The 17,070-nt window shown below is 46.5% G+C and overlaps 1 protein-coding gene across 2 annotated transcripts in view; it reads left to right on the top strand.

The window, feature by feature from the left end:
- SMYD3 (SET and MYND domain containing 3) overlaps positions 1-17,070 on the top strand; it is a 550,588-nt gene that overhangs the window by 362,960 nt on the left and 170,558 nt on the right. The window contains exon 1 of one of the 2 annotated variants that reach the window (XM_084791916.1): positions 1,352-1,373. The exons of the other annotated variant lie outside the window; for it this stretch is intronic. The gene's annotated coding sequence lies outside the window, so the exon portion shown is untranslated. Of the gene's footprint in view, positions 1-1,351; positions 1,374-17,070 lie in introns of those variants that run through there. 2 annotated transcript variants of the gene reach the window in all.

Consider the following 17,070-nt stretch of genomic DNA (forward strand, 5'->3'; position numbering starts at 1 on the left):
TACTGAGGCTGGCAGAGTTCCGTCTTCACCTTTGACTCATTAGTTGGTTGACTTTCAAGTAGAAGCTGGGTTGGGAGTGGGTTGACAATTAGAATTTCATAAGACTTTCTCCCCTCCCCTCTCTCTCTCTCTGTGTGTGTGTGTGTCTGTCTGTCTGTCTGTCTGTCTGTCTCTGTCTCTCTCATATTTAGAAGTGACAAGTTTTACTGTGACAGCTTGAGTAAAACTGAGATTTGTTACTTGTTATTTGTCTCCCCAATTTACTCAGAGGGCATCTCTCAGCCGGCAGTGTACCTGTTCCCGTATCAGCCTCACACCACTCCCATTTTACATGTGGAAGGGAGACATGGCAGAGGTTCTAGATTCCAGTTGAGACCTAAGCCAAAGTATGCGCTTTTGCACCCACCCTGTTTTGCTCCCCAGAACTTATAACACAAGACCCAGAAATGTTGATGACACACCGTTTGGGTCTCATGTCCTAATAAAAGAGAGATTTACACTCTTGTGTTTGTTATTGGGGCGTTTCATGGGGATGTTTTGGGTGGTAAAAATGCAGCAGAAAATGGATATTGGGACTGTTTATCGGACATAGTTCTACCTCACATGCACAATCGGCCTGTGTTGGTGTTTCATGACTTGTTTCATCAAAAGTCTCATGATAGCTGAGCTGATACAAAGGGGGTGAGGAGGAAATCATGTTGAATTCAGAATGCAGTTATGCCTATCTTGTTTTGAGAAGTCACCCATAAGACACAGAAACCAGTTAACTTAGACTGAAGGTGTTTATTGGTAGCACGTTCTGTCACCTAAATTTATTGCCTAGAATCTTTTCAATATGGATTTGATCCTGACTAGGTCATTTTAAAAAAATTCTACCACTCCACTAGATGGCGCTGTGGTCGCATAGATGCACAATACCCCACCAGGGCTTCTTGAGAGAGGGTAAGAACATTGTATTGGGATACCGGAAGCCTAATGGAGTGAGAACCGGAAACCTGTGGCACCCTGATGTGTGTTCATCTTCTATTCCAGCACCTCCATGTGTCTACATGTCTTCCCTTGACATTTCTTTGCCCTTTACTGGCTTCCTCTAAGCCCCGCCCACTGATCCTCTCTACCAATGAGCTTCCTCTTCACACCTCGGTTTTTCTTTGTTGAGTCCATGGCACACTAACTTTGAACAGTGCAACACTGAGGTGTCTTTGCACGCTCTGCAGTGGGAACAGGTAGAAGGATAGGCCAAGGAAAGGTCTTCGCTACACCTGGCTTAGCAAGCTCACCTTCCTTCTTATTGTTGGTGAGAACTCGATGCTGCCTCAGCAATAATAATTTTGGTTCTACAAACGCAGTCATCAAAAGGATAGAGACTCTCTGTGAGTAGGTGCGGCATGTGGGAGGTGTTGGAGCTGGTGTTACACAGAACTGCAGTGGCATCTTCTCAGGACTATCTACAATCACGGCAGGAAGGGCGCTGCCTGCCAGAAACTGTCTAAATTGGTTATTTTAAAGCAAGAAGAGAGGGTTCGGAAGGGTCTCAGGTCTCCTCCCTGCAGCTCCCCAGAAAGTGAGCCATGCAATGCAAAGGCAGGAACCATCTGGGAATATTAGCTATTTGAGGGCTCTACGATTCTCAACATTACCAGTCCTGGATGCGATCTCTGTCTGACTCTCATTTGTAGTTCAAAACCAGGATCATGGAAGACATTTAAGGCGTTTTCAGTTTTCCTCATAATGCATGAGTCATCACTTTGTAGAATTACCCCTGTTTCTGTCTTCAAACCACAGCTCTCAGAGCCAGTGTTGTGATACAGAAGAGGCATGCTTCTTTTGATTTGGGGAAGGGCGACCAGTATGAAGACTCCCTAGCTCTGTGTCCCTTGGTTCCAATACTGAAGTTGGGTGCTGTCTCTTCCATAGCACCTAGAGCTGGGAGAAGCTTGCAAAACCCCTCAAACCTAGAAGGTCGAAGATGGATTGGCAAAAAGAGAAGGTGCTTCTGGGAAGCGAAGTTGTGGGTAGGCAGGCGTGTTGGGACTTGCTGGGTGTATTTTTCTTCTCGGTGCAGTTCCTCTTCTATTGACACAAAGCTCCCTCGCCAGCAGCACTTTCTGGGTGTCATTTAATTCACACTGTGATTCGGAGATGTTCAGGTGAGTAAGTTGGGAGTGTGATGTTTGGAGCTGATCTGGACCTAAAAACGTGGCACCTTCCACAGCATCATCTCTGTCCTCTCTGTCAGATGAGCTGGACACTAGGCCGTCCTTTCCTGGCACCTGGAATATGTTACCGAGCAGCAGGGCTTGCCTCGTTGTCACAGGACTTCAAAAAATTCATTTCTACCTGGCTCAGATGAAGTAAGCAGTGGTCTACACATCCAGCCTCTGTGGGGTGTGAATGTGACCAGCTCGCTTCCCAGCTTTGTGTATATTGCAAGCTCAATGGAAGGGTTTGGTAAGGACTCATTGACTCCGGGAAATGCTGGACATGCCCTTTGGCTTCCTGCAGTTTACTAGTCAGGGTGAACTCAGTGATTCATCAACAATCAACATAAAACTCTCAGGCACTGTGTTCGAGATCTGTTATCTTGGTTGGTGAAGAGCCTAGAAATGAAACTCCTTAATTTGACTGTGTTGCTAAACGAATGGTCCATTGTTTAAGAGGGGCACGCCTCTTTCTTCCCTAAGGAAGGTGTTTAGGGTTTGGGAATATTCATGTCATCTTTGATTGGGACACTCTGGGACATAGTATGGAAAAATGGAAGGTGGGAACCCTATACACATGCACACAGGACCCAGGGACACAGCGACACTGGGATACAGGGACCCAGGGGCACTGGGATACAGGGACCCAGGGACACAGGGGCACTGGGGGAGAGACAGACACAAATGACATCCATACTCTAGCTTGACATCATTTCCACTTTCCTTTTGTTCAATCCTCTCTCTCCCCTTTCCTTTTCTTCTTCCTCTTCTCTATCTCCTCCTCTTCTGGGAAGAATAGAAGAGAATTGACTTATTGGTGTCCCATCTGCCTGGCTTCGGGGTAGGAAACAGGGTGGAGTACAAGGAACTGAGTGTCTGTTTGGGTACGCCTGTCTGCAGCCTGGCAGTCACAATGCCTTCATTGACAAGATGAGGACCAAGATTTATGTATCTTAATCATTATCAAGAGTTCTTGTTCTGAGGAATTAGGCAAGAGCGTGTCTTCAATCAGCGATTATTAGGTGCCAGCTAGGAGTCAGAAGCAGCCACGCCTTCTGTCTGTGACTTTCATACCAACGGTATGAGGTGGGGGGGCTGTCCCCATGGTAGGGCACAGGAGCTAGGCTTCAGCCTCTAAGACAACTGCCAGCACATTACCTGGTGTCCGTCAGAGTTAGTAAATGCTTGCTGAGTGAAGAAATAAGGAGCCAGTATTGAAAACCGCATCTAGTAGGCTCAGACATCATTGCTTCCCTAGAAGAGATTTGAGTGAGCCCGAAAGATCGGCCGTGTTCTGTGCTGGTTATTAGATAGTTTGTGTCTGACTTTGAAATAAGAATATGTTGGCTTCATCCACCCCATCACTCTCCTTTCTTTAGCCCGTGATTACTTACATATCTTGCCTTAACCTCCTTCCTAGATTACTTTTGGAGTCCCGGGTTCCCGGGCATAAGTGTGACCTTGGATGAATAACTTAGCCACTGTGGGCCTCAGAATCAATAGCCTTAAGATGAGGGCACTAGGATACTGTCACAGAGCTTTTTATGAAGTCTATGCCAGTACACATGTACCTAAAATAGGTCTTTAAAAAAAAAAAACAATGTTATTGTGCTGGCAAGTTTCATGTCAACTTGACACAAGCAATGGTCATCGGAGAAGAGGGAGCCTCAGTTGAGACAACGCCCACGTTAAGATCAGGCTGTAGGCAAGCCTGTAGGGTATTTTCTTCATTAGTGACTGATGGGGAGGGCCCAGCCCATTGTGTGTGGTCCCGATTCTATAAAAAAGGACCCCTCCATGGCCTCTGTGTCAGTCCTACGTCCAGGTTCCTGTCTTGTGTGAGTTCCTGTCCTGACTTCCTCCAAAGATGAACAGTGATATGGAAGTAGAAGCCAAATTAACCCTTTCCTCCCCAATTTACTTTTAATCATAGTGTTTCATCACAGCAGTGGTCACCCTGACTGAGACGATTATTTATGCTTTGAGATTTTGAGACAAAATATATTCATACAATATATTTTGATTTTATTTTTCTCCCCCCCCAACTCCTCTCGGGTCCCTCCCCCACTTCCTTGCCCAGTCAACTTAAAGTGCTTTTTCTCTTAGAAAAACAAACAAATAACAAGAAAACCCATGGAGTCCGATTTGTACTAGCCAACCTACTCCTGAGCGTGGGGCCTTCCCTGGGATGTGGTCAGTGTACCCAGTATCTCTTCACTGAAGGAACCTGATTTTTCCCTCCCAGCAGCTGTCAGTGCAGACATCATCTCGGTTATGGGTGGGACGTCATGCCCACTTTCCTTCCTCCTCTGGGCTGAGAATTTGTCTGGCTTGAGTCTGTGCAGCACTTGGGCACGCTGGCTCAGTCCGTGAATTCGCATGTGTATCTATCCTGTCATATCTAGAAACTGCTGTTTCCTTGAAGTCATCTACTGCTCTGGCTCTTAAAAACTTTCCTCATGTCCCTGAGAGGAGGAGCATCCAGACAATTAGATGCTTCAGGTATCTTCTTCCCCAGAGCGGCCAGTTGTGGACTCTGTTGATGACCATCTATAGCAAGAAGCTTCCGTGATGAGGGCTGGTGATGCACTGTTCTGGGACGGCACTATGTCACCTGGGCTTGTTACCTTGCCCTGTTCATTTAGAAACAGTCGTGCGTTTTCCTTTAGAGCCCTCCGAACTTTATTATAAAGTTATCCTTGTAACTTTAATATGATTTTCTTCCTTATGTTTTGATTATTTTGTTTGGTCACGTGGGTTTTCTTTTTCATTTTATGGGGGTTTTTACATGCATGTATTGGTAAAACATGCAACATAAATGTATACCTTCAGCCTCTTGTGTTTTGCATTTTCTTGGTGCTGGGGAGTGAACCCAGGGCCTGGTTCATGCTAGGCATGTGCCTGACTGCCAAATCCTTTCCACAGCCTCCATTTTAGTTATTTCTAAGAGTGTGGTTCATTGCCATTAGTTGCACTTGCAATATTGTGCAGCCAATATGTGAAAAACTTCTTCATTGCCCTCCAAAAAAACCCTCTCTCCCATTATGTATTTGATAATTTTGTGCAAGTGGAATCACATAGTGTTGGACTTTTTTGTGTTTGTCTCTGTTTACATAGCATGGTGTCTTCAAGGTTCATCCACATTGTAGTATAGAATTTACTCCTGTGCTTGAATAATGTGTGTGTATGTGTATGTATGTAAAATTGCATGTGTGAGTACTGTGTATATGAATACTAAATGTGTGTGAATACTGAGCATGTGTGTGAATACTACATATGTGACTACTGCACATGTGTGTAAGAATACTGCATGTGTGTGAATTGTGTATATATGTGAGTCCTGCATTGTGTGTGTGAATAATGTACATGTGTGAATACTGAGCATATGTGTGAATAGTGTGTGTGAGTACTGCATTGTATGTGTGAATACTGTGTGTGTGTGAATACTGTGTGTGAATACTGCATGTGTGTATACTGTGTATGTGAATACTGAATGTGTGTGTGTGTGTGTGTGTGAATACTGTGTGTGTTAGTTAATACTGTGTGTGAATACTGCATGTGTGTGTACTGTGTATGTGAATACTGAATGTGTGTGTGAATACTTCATTGTGTGTGCATGTGTGTATACTGTGTGTGAATACTGCATGTGTGCAAGAATACTGCATGTGTGTGAATAGTGTGTGTATGTACATACTGCATTATGTGTGTGAATACTGCACATGTGTGGAAATACTGCATGAGTTTGTGTGAATACTACATGTGTGAATACTGCACATGTGTGAATATTGCGCATGTGTGAATACTGCGCATGTGTGAATACTGCACATGTGTGAATACTGCACATGTGTGAAAATACTGTGTGTATCTACATGCAAGTATTGCTTTTGTTTAGCATTCAGCTGTTGGTAGGCGCTTGGCTGTTTCCTCTTTGGCCGCCATTGTGCTCCTGTGAGCATTGGCTTGTGTGTCTTTGTTCAGTCTCCTGTTTTCAGTGTTCCGTGTGTACCTAGGAGCAGCATCACTGAGTATCAGGGTAACTCCATATTTACCTCTTTGATAACTCCCAGGCCGTTTTCTATAGCAGCTGTACCACTCTACATCCTCCTCAGCATTTCTCCTCATCCTCACCAAATTGCTGTTGCACTTTTAGATAACAGCCAGCTAGTGATGGTGTTGTGGTATGTCCTTGTGGTTGTTTCATAGTCTCTGGATAACACATAAGAACCGTGTCCTTGTAGGAGCCAGGTCTGTCACGTTGTACATCTGACTGAGGGTTGGTGATCCCCTGGCTTTTCCCAAAGGCGTGTGAGAGATGAATGGATGTCACTTACACACAGGCTGTTAGCAGCAAGATGTCTCCTTATCTTCCTTTCTCTTGGTGGGACACAGCGAGCCAAGCCTTAGAGGAACCAGGCCATGACTGTTCATTCTGGAATCTACTTGTTCACTTGTGTCGCAGGCCTGGCCTCAGCCCAGCCTAACATTTTCCCTGGAGAAATGCCACACCATGGATTTTCTTGTCTGTAGACTCTGTTGTTCCAGACTTTACAGACAGGCTCAGGGAGCGTTCAGTCTGCAGGGCATTGCCAGCCAGTGCCTGAGCATAACCCCTTGGTGGAGTCCCTGCCAGAGAATGCAGAGAGCTCGGCAGGGTGACTTGGAGCATACAGGCACCTGTGGGCGTGGCTGGCTGTTTCCCAGCTGGTCTCATCATTCTTCATTGGGCTAGCCTTAGGTTCTCAGCCCTTACCTTGGGCTTCGTCCTGTGTCCCAGCACTCAGGTGCCTTGAGTCTTCATTTCTTTCCTGGTGCTAGAGGTGCTGACCTTCTGGGGACAGGATGGGAATTGCTCACACATACCATTTGCATGGCTGAGTGGCCTGGAGGAAGCACTTGACAGGCAGCTCTCCCAGTTCACCCTGCCCAGGTGCGCATCTTGGTTTTCCTCAGAGAAAATGGTCCCTCCTGCTATTGATTCACAGTTAAGATGAAATGTGATTACGTAAGAGTGCACTGCTAGTCCAAGAAAATGCTGGATCATGTCAGAGAGCTCCATGAGGAGCTTCTCAACGGGGGAGTAGCCTTCCCTGACCTGATGTTACCAAGTGTGGCAGGAGCCAGCCTTCTGTGACCCTCATTACCCAGCATGAGAGTTCCATGACAAAGCGTTGGGGCAGTTAGACAAATGCTGTGCTTTGTTTCATCTCTTTATGTTTCCTAATAATTTAATTTTCCAAGATCACATTTTTTTGCGGAAGGAGGGGTGGGGTTTCTTTTGGTTTGAGACAAGGTTTCTCTGTGTAGCTTTGGCTGTTCTGGATTCACTTTGTAGACCAGACTGGCTTCAAACTCACCGGCATCCACCTGCCTCTGCCTCAGCAAGTGCTAGGATTGCAGGCATGCACAACAGCACCTGGCCTCAGCGGCACATTTTTACCTGTATTTCTTTTATAAAAAATTTTAAGTATTTTGTTTTGTTTGAGATGGGGGCGGGGGTCGTCTCATTCTTTAGTTCATGCTGGCCTGAAACTCACTGTGCTACCCAGGCTGGCTTTGTGCTCATGCTGGCCTTAAACTCATGGCAGTCCTCCTGCCTCAGGTTTCTAAGAGCATGCACTTACCCAGTTTTTAAAGTTTGTTCATGTTTTTTTTCTTCTTCTTCTCGATCTCACTGATCCTCCTCTTATTTTAACCTACCTGGTGTAAGGGATGGTGACAGGTGAACTGAATAATCCATGTTCCTAACCAAGACTGCAGATTTACTTGCTGACCAGGATCTCCGCACTCTTTGAAACAAGCCCAGAACTGCCTTGGAACTTCGGAGCCGTGCACTCAAATGTGGGATGTGAGCGTATGACAAGGAAGAGGCTCCAAGCACTTGGCTCTGAGACATCAGGAAAAAATGTCCATTGCAGCAGATGAGGCAGGGAAACACACGTACTCCAGGAAGGGCTAACCTCCCGCATGCTCACAACAGTAGCCCAGTCAGAAACTGGACCGTTCCGTGCTCATCACTGCGCAGGACCTTTTCCTTGATGTCTCAGGTCCCATCCAGGGAACACCTGACTTGCAGTGTAATAAGCCAGTCTCTGATTATATATTTGTTTTCTCCATAACATTTTTACTGATTCTCTGGGACTTTCACATCATGTACACGGATCACTGTCCCTTCCCAGTTCTCATGTCTGTCCCGCATGCCCTTTGTGATCCCCTCCCCCAAAAGAAGTTAAAAAAAAAGGAAAAAAAGTACATTGTATGCTATCTATATACTTGCTGGAGCATGGTCAAATTCTGAGTGGCCTGAGCCTTTCCCTTCCACACCTCTGCGGAAGCCATCAGTTGCCTTGGACCCAGATGTGACCCTCAATGACAGCAAGGACCTGGACATCACCATGGTGTCAGGTAGTAGCTCAGGCCACCCACATCAGCATGGCCTTCAGTGGCAGCATGACCCACAAGCTTTGACATGGCCCCTGGTGGCAGCTACTCAGATGGGTATGGTCCAGGTGACAGTATGGCACACAGATATCATTATGGCTTCAGGTAGCGGTACAGACTTCAGCATGACTCCTGGTGGCAACCTGGACCACAGACATCGACTCAGACCCTGGATGCATCAGGGCCTTGGACCCAGATGTGACCATCAGTGACAGCGAGGACCCAGACATCACCATGGTGTCAGGGAGTAGCTCAGGCAACCCACATCAGCATGGCCTTCAGCTTTGACATGGCCCGAGGTTGCAGCACAGACCATGGCCATCTACATGGCCCTTGGTGGTAACATGTGACAGGGACATCATACTGGTATAGTGGGGTTTGGGCTGCCCCGCCCGATGTTTCTTCTGCTGTACACTACCCCTAGGGCCAGGGCATGGCACACACCCCGGCTTTCCACCCCGACTTAATCTAAGCAGATGTGGTGGATGCTGCAGGCCGCTCAGGGCCCCATGAGCACACAAGCCATGTTCAGTGCTCCACGCCACACGCCTGAAGAGACTCTACCTCTCAGTGGCCCTTCCTGATCTATCTGGGAGTATCAGTAATCAGAGAGAAGAGCCGGGGTGTGGGCACTGCAGAGGAAAGGATAGCCAGATGATGGCTGCCTGGCATGGACCAGTGGGTTTCATTACAGCTCCTCCATACAGCATGGATACTACAGTGGGTAGGATCATGGTGGATAAGTAGTGAGTGCTCCAAAGAGCTAATGGTGTGTGCTTGTAGAAGCCTAGGTAGAGGGTCCACTCCCAAGAGATTAGACACCATGGGATGTGAAACATTTAGCATTTATTGACCTAACATACACCAGGCAATATTTAGATTCTTGCCTAATTATCTGTAATTCTTAACAGCTCTGTAATATAAGTGTTCTTCAATAATTGCTAACTCAAGACTCAAAGAGAAGCAATAACTTGACCAAAGCTATACACCCAAAGTGGGCAGACCCCAGTCTTCTCTGGTTGCAGTCTATGGGGAGCTCTGGCTGGCAGGGTTGGGGTTTGTATGTGCAGCACCGGTTGGGCTTAGATCCCTGTCAATCATCTGCATGCCTCCTGCATCAGAGGGGCGGAGCCCTGGTTCTCACAACTGGCCTGGTATGGTAAACATGCCTCTTGCCTCTACGCCAGGTTAACTAAGTCCAAATCTAGAGGTAGGGTCTAGGATTAAAGGCATGCGCCACCACACCCGGCTCTAGTGCTGTGTGACATTTCTCTGCATACAGGGAAGATGAGACAGCCACTTACCACCTTGCTGTTTTGATTTTCTTCTGGGACATTTTCAGTGCGAGATCACAGGAACATCTGTATTCTTCCAGTTTGCGGGGGCAGAACAGGGGGCCATCGGCCTTCGCTGTGCTTGGAGGCAAGAGCACACGCTGGTTTCATCAGGAAAACTGGGCTGTTTCCCACACTGCCATGATTCACCTTATCTGGTGTAGATCTGTCAGCATTTTCCTGTTTGGTGACAAGTGATGACTAACTTGAGATGAGGTACGCTCTTCCACAGAGCTTGCCCCACAACACGTGCGCTGACATTTACGTAAAATGCAAATGTGCTCATTTTTGTCTCTTGACTCTCAGTGTGCTGATTTGCCACGTTCACTCGAGCCAGTTCTCTGTCAGTTTTCTGGAAGGCAAGACTAGGCCTGGGGTCAGCTTGATGAGGGGTCACACATACCCTGTTTTGAGGTACTCGGCATATTGTCTCAGTGCTGACACAGCACTGCCTGCTGAGCTGTGGGTGTCACCAGGTCACCTTCACCCAGGGAGAACCATGAATGGAAAGATAGTAGTTTCCATCTTAGATGCTATGCAGGGAAGAATTCTTAGGGTTATAAAACCTCCTCTGAGGACAGTGGGAATGCCCAAATGCTACATGCTTCAGACAGCCAGTGAAGACTGTTACTACTGGCCTTAAAACTTTGCACCCTTTTGTTTACTGTGTTACAAGAGTACGCAAAGGCATCTTCGCTCAGGAGGGGCTGCGGAGGCAATCTGTGAGACTTGGTTGAGCTACAGAAGCGCTGCACACTTGGCGTGTGGCAGACATATGCTGCTTTGATCAGAGTGTGAGAAAGTGAGGGTGTGTCCTTTTAGAAAAGGGGCAGTTCCCTGATGCCACCGTTCCTTAGATTCCTTCTGTCTGCTAATGATAAAGAAACTGTTAGCAGTGACAACGTGCATCCCTAACCATCTCCAAATGTGACGTCGGTGTCTCCTTGAGTCTCTGGAAGGGACAATCTGGACACTAACCCTGTTCTGATATAAACATGTGCTGTTAGTGTCTAAAAACTAGGAGAAACAGAGTAAAGACAAAATATGATTCTGAAATGTTATGTTACCATATCCACCCTGCTAGGGGCGTGTGCTCACTTGTTCAGAGTCTTTGATGTGTGTTGCTTGAAAGTGATTATATAGGGGCTCATATGTTGATGCAGCTCTGTCTCAGGCCTGGGCCTTCAAGGTTTGACCTTGGACTAGTGCACTGACAGGCCTAGATCAGTGCTTTAGTTGAGGTGGGGTCAGGCAGAATGGGGGTCAAAAAGGAGCCTGAATCCAATAGTCTTATAAATGATTTTTTTAAAAAAAAAATCAGAATGCTGATGAGGGGTTTTAATAATGGATCGTTTTCCAGGAACATGGAATATACTATGCATTTTTAGATATGAGAGACCATATATGGCTAAATATACAACTTGGTCAGTTGATTTATGAGAGCTCAGAATATGAAAAGGAAGACTTAAAAAATACACTGGAGTTGAAAACTTAGTTCAATAGCAGTGGGGCGCCATTGTAGAATTTTTCTTGAGAGTTATCATTTGAAGTTGTAAGACCTATTCTATCTGCAGCGTAGAGATGAAATGGATGGAGCCTAGAGCGAAGACGACAAGAGGTAGCCATGGCATTGCATGGATGCTGCGCTGGTCAAGATGAGATGACGTTGGTTAACACTGGAGCAGTGGTCATAGAGGTGGGACCACAGGGGCAAATTTTAGGTAGATTTTGGAGTGATGTGGATAAGATTAGGATACAGTTGCATAGGAGAAAGAAGGGCTGGCTTGTGTGAATAATCAGAGAGGCCTTTTGTTAGTAGAAAGTAAAGGGAGTGAGGTAGAAGCTCATGAGTTCACTTCGGGTAATTTTGACATGCCTGCTAGATAAATGAACTGTCTAATTGTGACTATTATACGCATTTGAACTTTGAGAAAGTTCTGGTTCTGAGAGGCATCAGGGCATAGACTAGAGTTGGAAAACAGGCTTGAATGAGATTTATCAGGCCTAATGAACAGCGTGAGAAGAGGAACAAGGATCAGGCCTGAAGGAAGGCCAGCACCTGAAAGAAAGAAAGAAACAAAGAAGGAAAGAAAGAAGACTTTAGGAGGATATTGGGAGGGGACAGGAGGAGCCCCGGGATAGAGAGCAGATGAAAACCTCAAGGGAGGAGAGAAATCTGGGGGCAGGGGAGAGGTGCCAGCCATTACAGCAAAGTTGACAAATTGTGTCTTCAGAAGTATCCATTGACCTGGACACTTACCAGGCCACAGGGTGGCAGAATATGCTGGGTGAGCCACTGAGCAAGGAGGGGGGCGTGGCAAGCACGGGAGAGTTGTGTGGGGAACATTCTCATAAGAAGCAAGCACCGTGGAAAGCACTCGTGTGGGTAGCGCTGGGAATCTGACAGAAAAGCAAGTGGTCCATCTCCACTTCAGACACACCCAGCAGAGTCTCTTGAGTCTGGGGTCCTCAGGATGGATAGAGCGGCTGGAAGGGCTGGTCTAGAGGCGCTCCAGGACCCCGGCGGACGCTCCGCCCTGGAGCCAGCAAGGCCCGTCTGCAGGAGCCCCTTTCAGACAGCTTTGTGCCAGAAGCTGTGAGGCTGCAGTTGACTCTCAGTTCTCCAAGCTTTCTTTCTAAGATGCAGAGGAGTCCTGTCTACTGCAGGCCTTGGGATAAGAGCTGGGCTGCTTGAATCTATTCAAATGTCATATACGTTCTGGGCTTAGAAATACCACCCTCACAACAAGAAAATTTGCTCAACCATGTTCATAGCAGCCTTATTCATAATAGCCAGAACATGAAAACAACCTAAGTGTCCCTCAGTAGAAGAATGGATAAAGAAACTGTGGTACATATACAGTATGGAATACTACCCAGCTATTAAAAACAAGCAATTCCCGAAATTTGTGGACAAATGGATTGAGCTAGAAATGATCATAATGAGTGAGTTAACCCAGAAGCAGAAAGACTCAAATGGTATATACTCACTTATATCTGCATATTAGCCCAAGGGGCATGTCCCATGAAAGCCTTCACTTACCAGGAAACTGAGACAGAGGGGAGGACATCTTATTGGGACTCTAGATGAGAGAAGCATGGGAGAATAGCAAAGTAGAAGGATCCAGAGGGTCCTAGAAACCTACAAGTAGAACATTATGATAGGCAGATTTGGGCCCAGGGGTCCCGCTCAAACTAAGGCAACCAGCCAAGGACAATACAGGCAGTAAACTTTAAACCCCTACCCAGATCTAGCCAATGGACAGAACATTCTCCACAGTTGAGTGGAGAGTGGGGTATGACTTTCACACGAACCCTGGTGCCTCATATTTGACCATGTCCCCTGGAGGGGGAGACCTGGTGGCACTCAGAGGAAGGATAGCAGGTTACCAAGAAGAGACTTGATACCCTATGAGCATATACAGGGGGAGGAAATCCCCCTCAGGAACAGTCATAGGGTAGGGGAATAAGGGGAAAATGGGAGGGAGGGAAGAATGGGAGGATACAAGGGATGGGATAACCATTGAGATGTAACAGGAATAAATTAATAAAAAATTAAAAAAAAGAAATATCACCCTCTAGGCTCCCTGGCTGAACTGACATGGTGAAGTGCCTAGTGGAAACAGTAGTCTGCTTTCCCCTTTTTCCCTTCTTTTCCTGGTCCTTTCTCACTAGGAACAAACGGTATTGACACCTGATTCCTTCCGGCCATGATGATTCCATGACTCCACCTGTCTGAACAGTCAGTCTTCAGGAGTTTGGGGTTATTTATGACTTGTGATTTCCTTGCTACTTTTGGAAAGCTGCTGAGATCGCTTCATTTAGAGTAAGCAAGAGCATCTGAGAAGCATCCATCTACCTGCACAGGAGACTTGCACATGTGAGAGTTTGCTAACATGGCTCCTACGCAGAAGGTTCAGACAAGAGAAAACACTGTATAGTATGTAAGATGAAAAGTCAAATTTAAAAAAAAAAATCTGTGAGCATCTGCTTGCAGGTCTCAGTGCTGGACCTTTGATCTCTTCAGATGTGTTCTTTAGCTGGACATGAGAAGGTGGTCCATTGTAAAGTCAGTGTGTACAGCACTTTGGTGAGGCTGGCTCTTGGTGGAAAATGGTCTGATGGTACTCAGTCATTAATTTCCTTTTCCAATCTTAACTCATTGACAAAAATGCATTTGTAATGAGAATTGGATACAGGGGCCCCCGTGGTGAGGGACTCGGGAAAAGTTGCCATGTCGTGAAAGCAGAAGTAGAGGAAGGTGAGATAAAGACAGGCCATCTCCTCTCTAAGGGACCTTCTGTGTGGAGCCCTTCTCCTCTGGAGGCTCTGGGGCAAAGGTCATCCTCATAGCCGGTCACCTGCCTTCTTGCAGGACCCAATTATTTAAATATTCATATAGGAAGTGATCTGAGGGTCCAGCTACAAAAGGCATAAATAGGCAGTCTGCCTCTGGACCGGCACCAAACACTCTGCAGAGCACTGAATTGGAATGCACACATTGCCCTTACTGAGAGCAGCTAGTGAGCTCCGTGTGTTTTCCAGGAGGGCCTAGATTTTGTGAAGGACGTGGATTGCTTATGAATTAGAGAGGATTAATTTTAGAAAGCAGTAAGCCAAAATTCCTTTCTAATATTTTGATATTAGTTTCTATGATACGGCATTTAACTTAGAAACATCCTTGATTGTCACATTTGATTGGTTCTCAGACATTTTGGCTCTTTCCTATTTGATAAGAAATGGAGACAGTCTGCCACTTTTTATTTAATTATAAATGGGCTGTTAGAACTGTAAAATTAAAACTTACACTACTGTTAAGGCTGCAGTTCTGTACCCAGAAACCCAAACCAAACCAAAGCAAAAAACCTGAAGAGAGACCATGCCAGGATTTTGTGTTTAAACCACAACAACCAGCTTGATAAAACCTCCTAAAAGAAGACATCACAGGGTGTACCCTGGGTATCCAGGGCCAGGCTGGAGGGAGGGGCGCTGGAGAGTCCCCTGACCAAGCCTGGCTGTGGACACCGCATGGAAGCAATAGCTGTTCTGGTGTGTGTGTGTGTGTGTGTGTGTGTGTGTGTGTGTGTGTGTGTGTGTGTGTGTGTGTGTGTGTGTGTGTGTGTGAGAGAGAGAGAGAGAGAGAGAGAGAGAGAGAGAGAGAGAGAGAGAGAGAGAGAGAGAGAGAATATCAAGTTCTTTGTTTATGCAGAAAGTTCCATACCAGGCCTGGCTGTGGACACCACATGGAAGCAATAGCTGTTCTGGTGTGTGTGTGTGTGTGTGTGTGTGTGTGTGTGTGTGTGTGTGTGTGTGTGTGTGTGTGTGTGTGTGACACAAATAGTATCAAGTTCTTTGTTTATGCAGAAAGTTCCATGCGATCATTTCCCGAGTGGAAGGACCAGTCCTCCTTTGAGTCTAATCATGAGCTTTATTGGTGCCAGAACTCACACACGCTTTCTATACCGACACCAAAGGCTGCTTCTCAGAAACTCCTGGGTCTCCTACTCTGCTTGGTTATGAGTCAGCTTTTTTTCTTTTTGATCTGGAAATCTTTTTTAAAAATTCTTTTTCACTCAGTACTGTGAGCATTTGCATTTATAAATGTTTGGCTTTTGACATCTGCTTTGGGTCTAGCTACGTGGGGACCTTCAACGTGAGCACTTGGTTCACTCTGCTACAGCATTTCTCATGTAAAAGTACATCACGGAGAGATGTTGAAGGCTGTGTCTGTGTTAGGCCCAGTCTGTCCTGAGGGTTCCACGTTTCTGAAATCTTACAGTGGTTCTATGTGGCTGTTTATCCAGCCTGCTTCCCATAATGAGCTCCCAGGTAGTTAGCCACAGGACACCCACACACAGCACCTCAGGACACTGGCCCTGCTCGGTGGGGACCCTGCCTCCCCTGTGTGCTACAGGCTCTCCTATGAGAGAATCTCTTTGGCTGCATCTTTATTCTTTACTTCAGGCTTTATTAAACATTCAGTGAGCAACAGGCGTTTGTAGGTTGCAGTGGTCGGAGCCAGACAGACACGTATTTCCGTCCTCTTAAGTGGAAGCAGAAGGGTCCAAACTAGAAGGTGTGAGCAGCCTCCTGGGAGGGCCAGCGTGTCAACATATCTGCTGTGGCCTTGTCACACTAGAATAATGTCACACAAAGTGGTGGTGCGGGCCTTTAATCCCTGCACTCAGGAGGCAGAGGCAGGTGCATCTCTGTGAGTTCCAGGCTAGCTTGGTCTATAGCTGGGACTGCTACACAGAGAAGCCCTGTCTCCAAAAACAAAACAAAACAAAAACTACACACAGCAAAACATAAGACGAGATGTAACTGAAGAGGCAAACCAAAGGAACAGTGAAACTCTACGAAAGCAGGGAAATAAGTATACCCCACGCTATAGGGTTTTGTTTGTTTGTTTGTTTGTTTGTTTGTTTTAACCACTAGTACAGGCAGCGTCAGCTCAGTGGGCTTGTATATGGAACCCATTGCGGGCTTTGGCTTTCCCCACGTGAAGGTCCCCACGTAGCTAGGGTTTCCAGACTGTCTGTCAGTTGATGTGGGGCAGCCAGGGAGAAGAAGTGTATTTCCGAGCTTCCGATGCTCTCACAGAGTTACTGGCTGCTGCATTTGTCATCTTCTCTAATTGTTTTCTCCTTGTTGGGTTTATTAGGTTTCCTCATAATCCAAGCGTGGAGTAGCACCCTCATTTGTTCTCCGTGTCATGTGTCTGCAAGAAGCCGAAAGAAACAGGCAAACCTAGCTCTTGAACAGGCCTGGGGAAAGGGCACATGTACCTGTGGACTTCTTCCTTCTGCAGGAGAATTTCCATGTTCTCTGTGTGGCCCCTACCTGATGGTGGGCATGGCTGAGGACACATGTGACCTGCCCTCACAGATCTCATGATCGCTGGAGCCAGTAGTTGCAGTAAATTCCTTCTCTGGTTTCCAGCTGTGTTTGACCACCCAGCATATATATTTAGTGAGGATGGTAGGCATGACCACGGCCCATGCTTACAGAATTGCTCTTTTATTACATAACAATGTGCTCTAGAAAACACACTCCTGTGGAGAGTGGACAGCCACCTCACATTAGGCCACCCTGTC

This window comes from Acomys minous (genome assembly GCF_964271855.1).
Source record: "Acomys minous genome assembly, chromosome: 1".
Classification (NCBI taxonomy): domain Eukaryota; kingdom Metazoa; phylum Chordata; class Mammalia; order Rodentia; family Muridae; genus Acomys; species Acomys minous.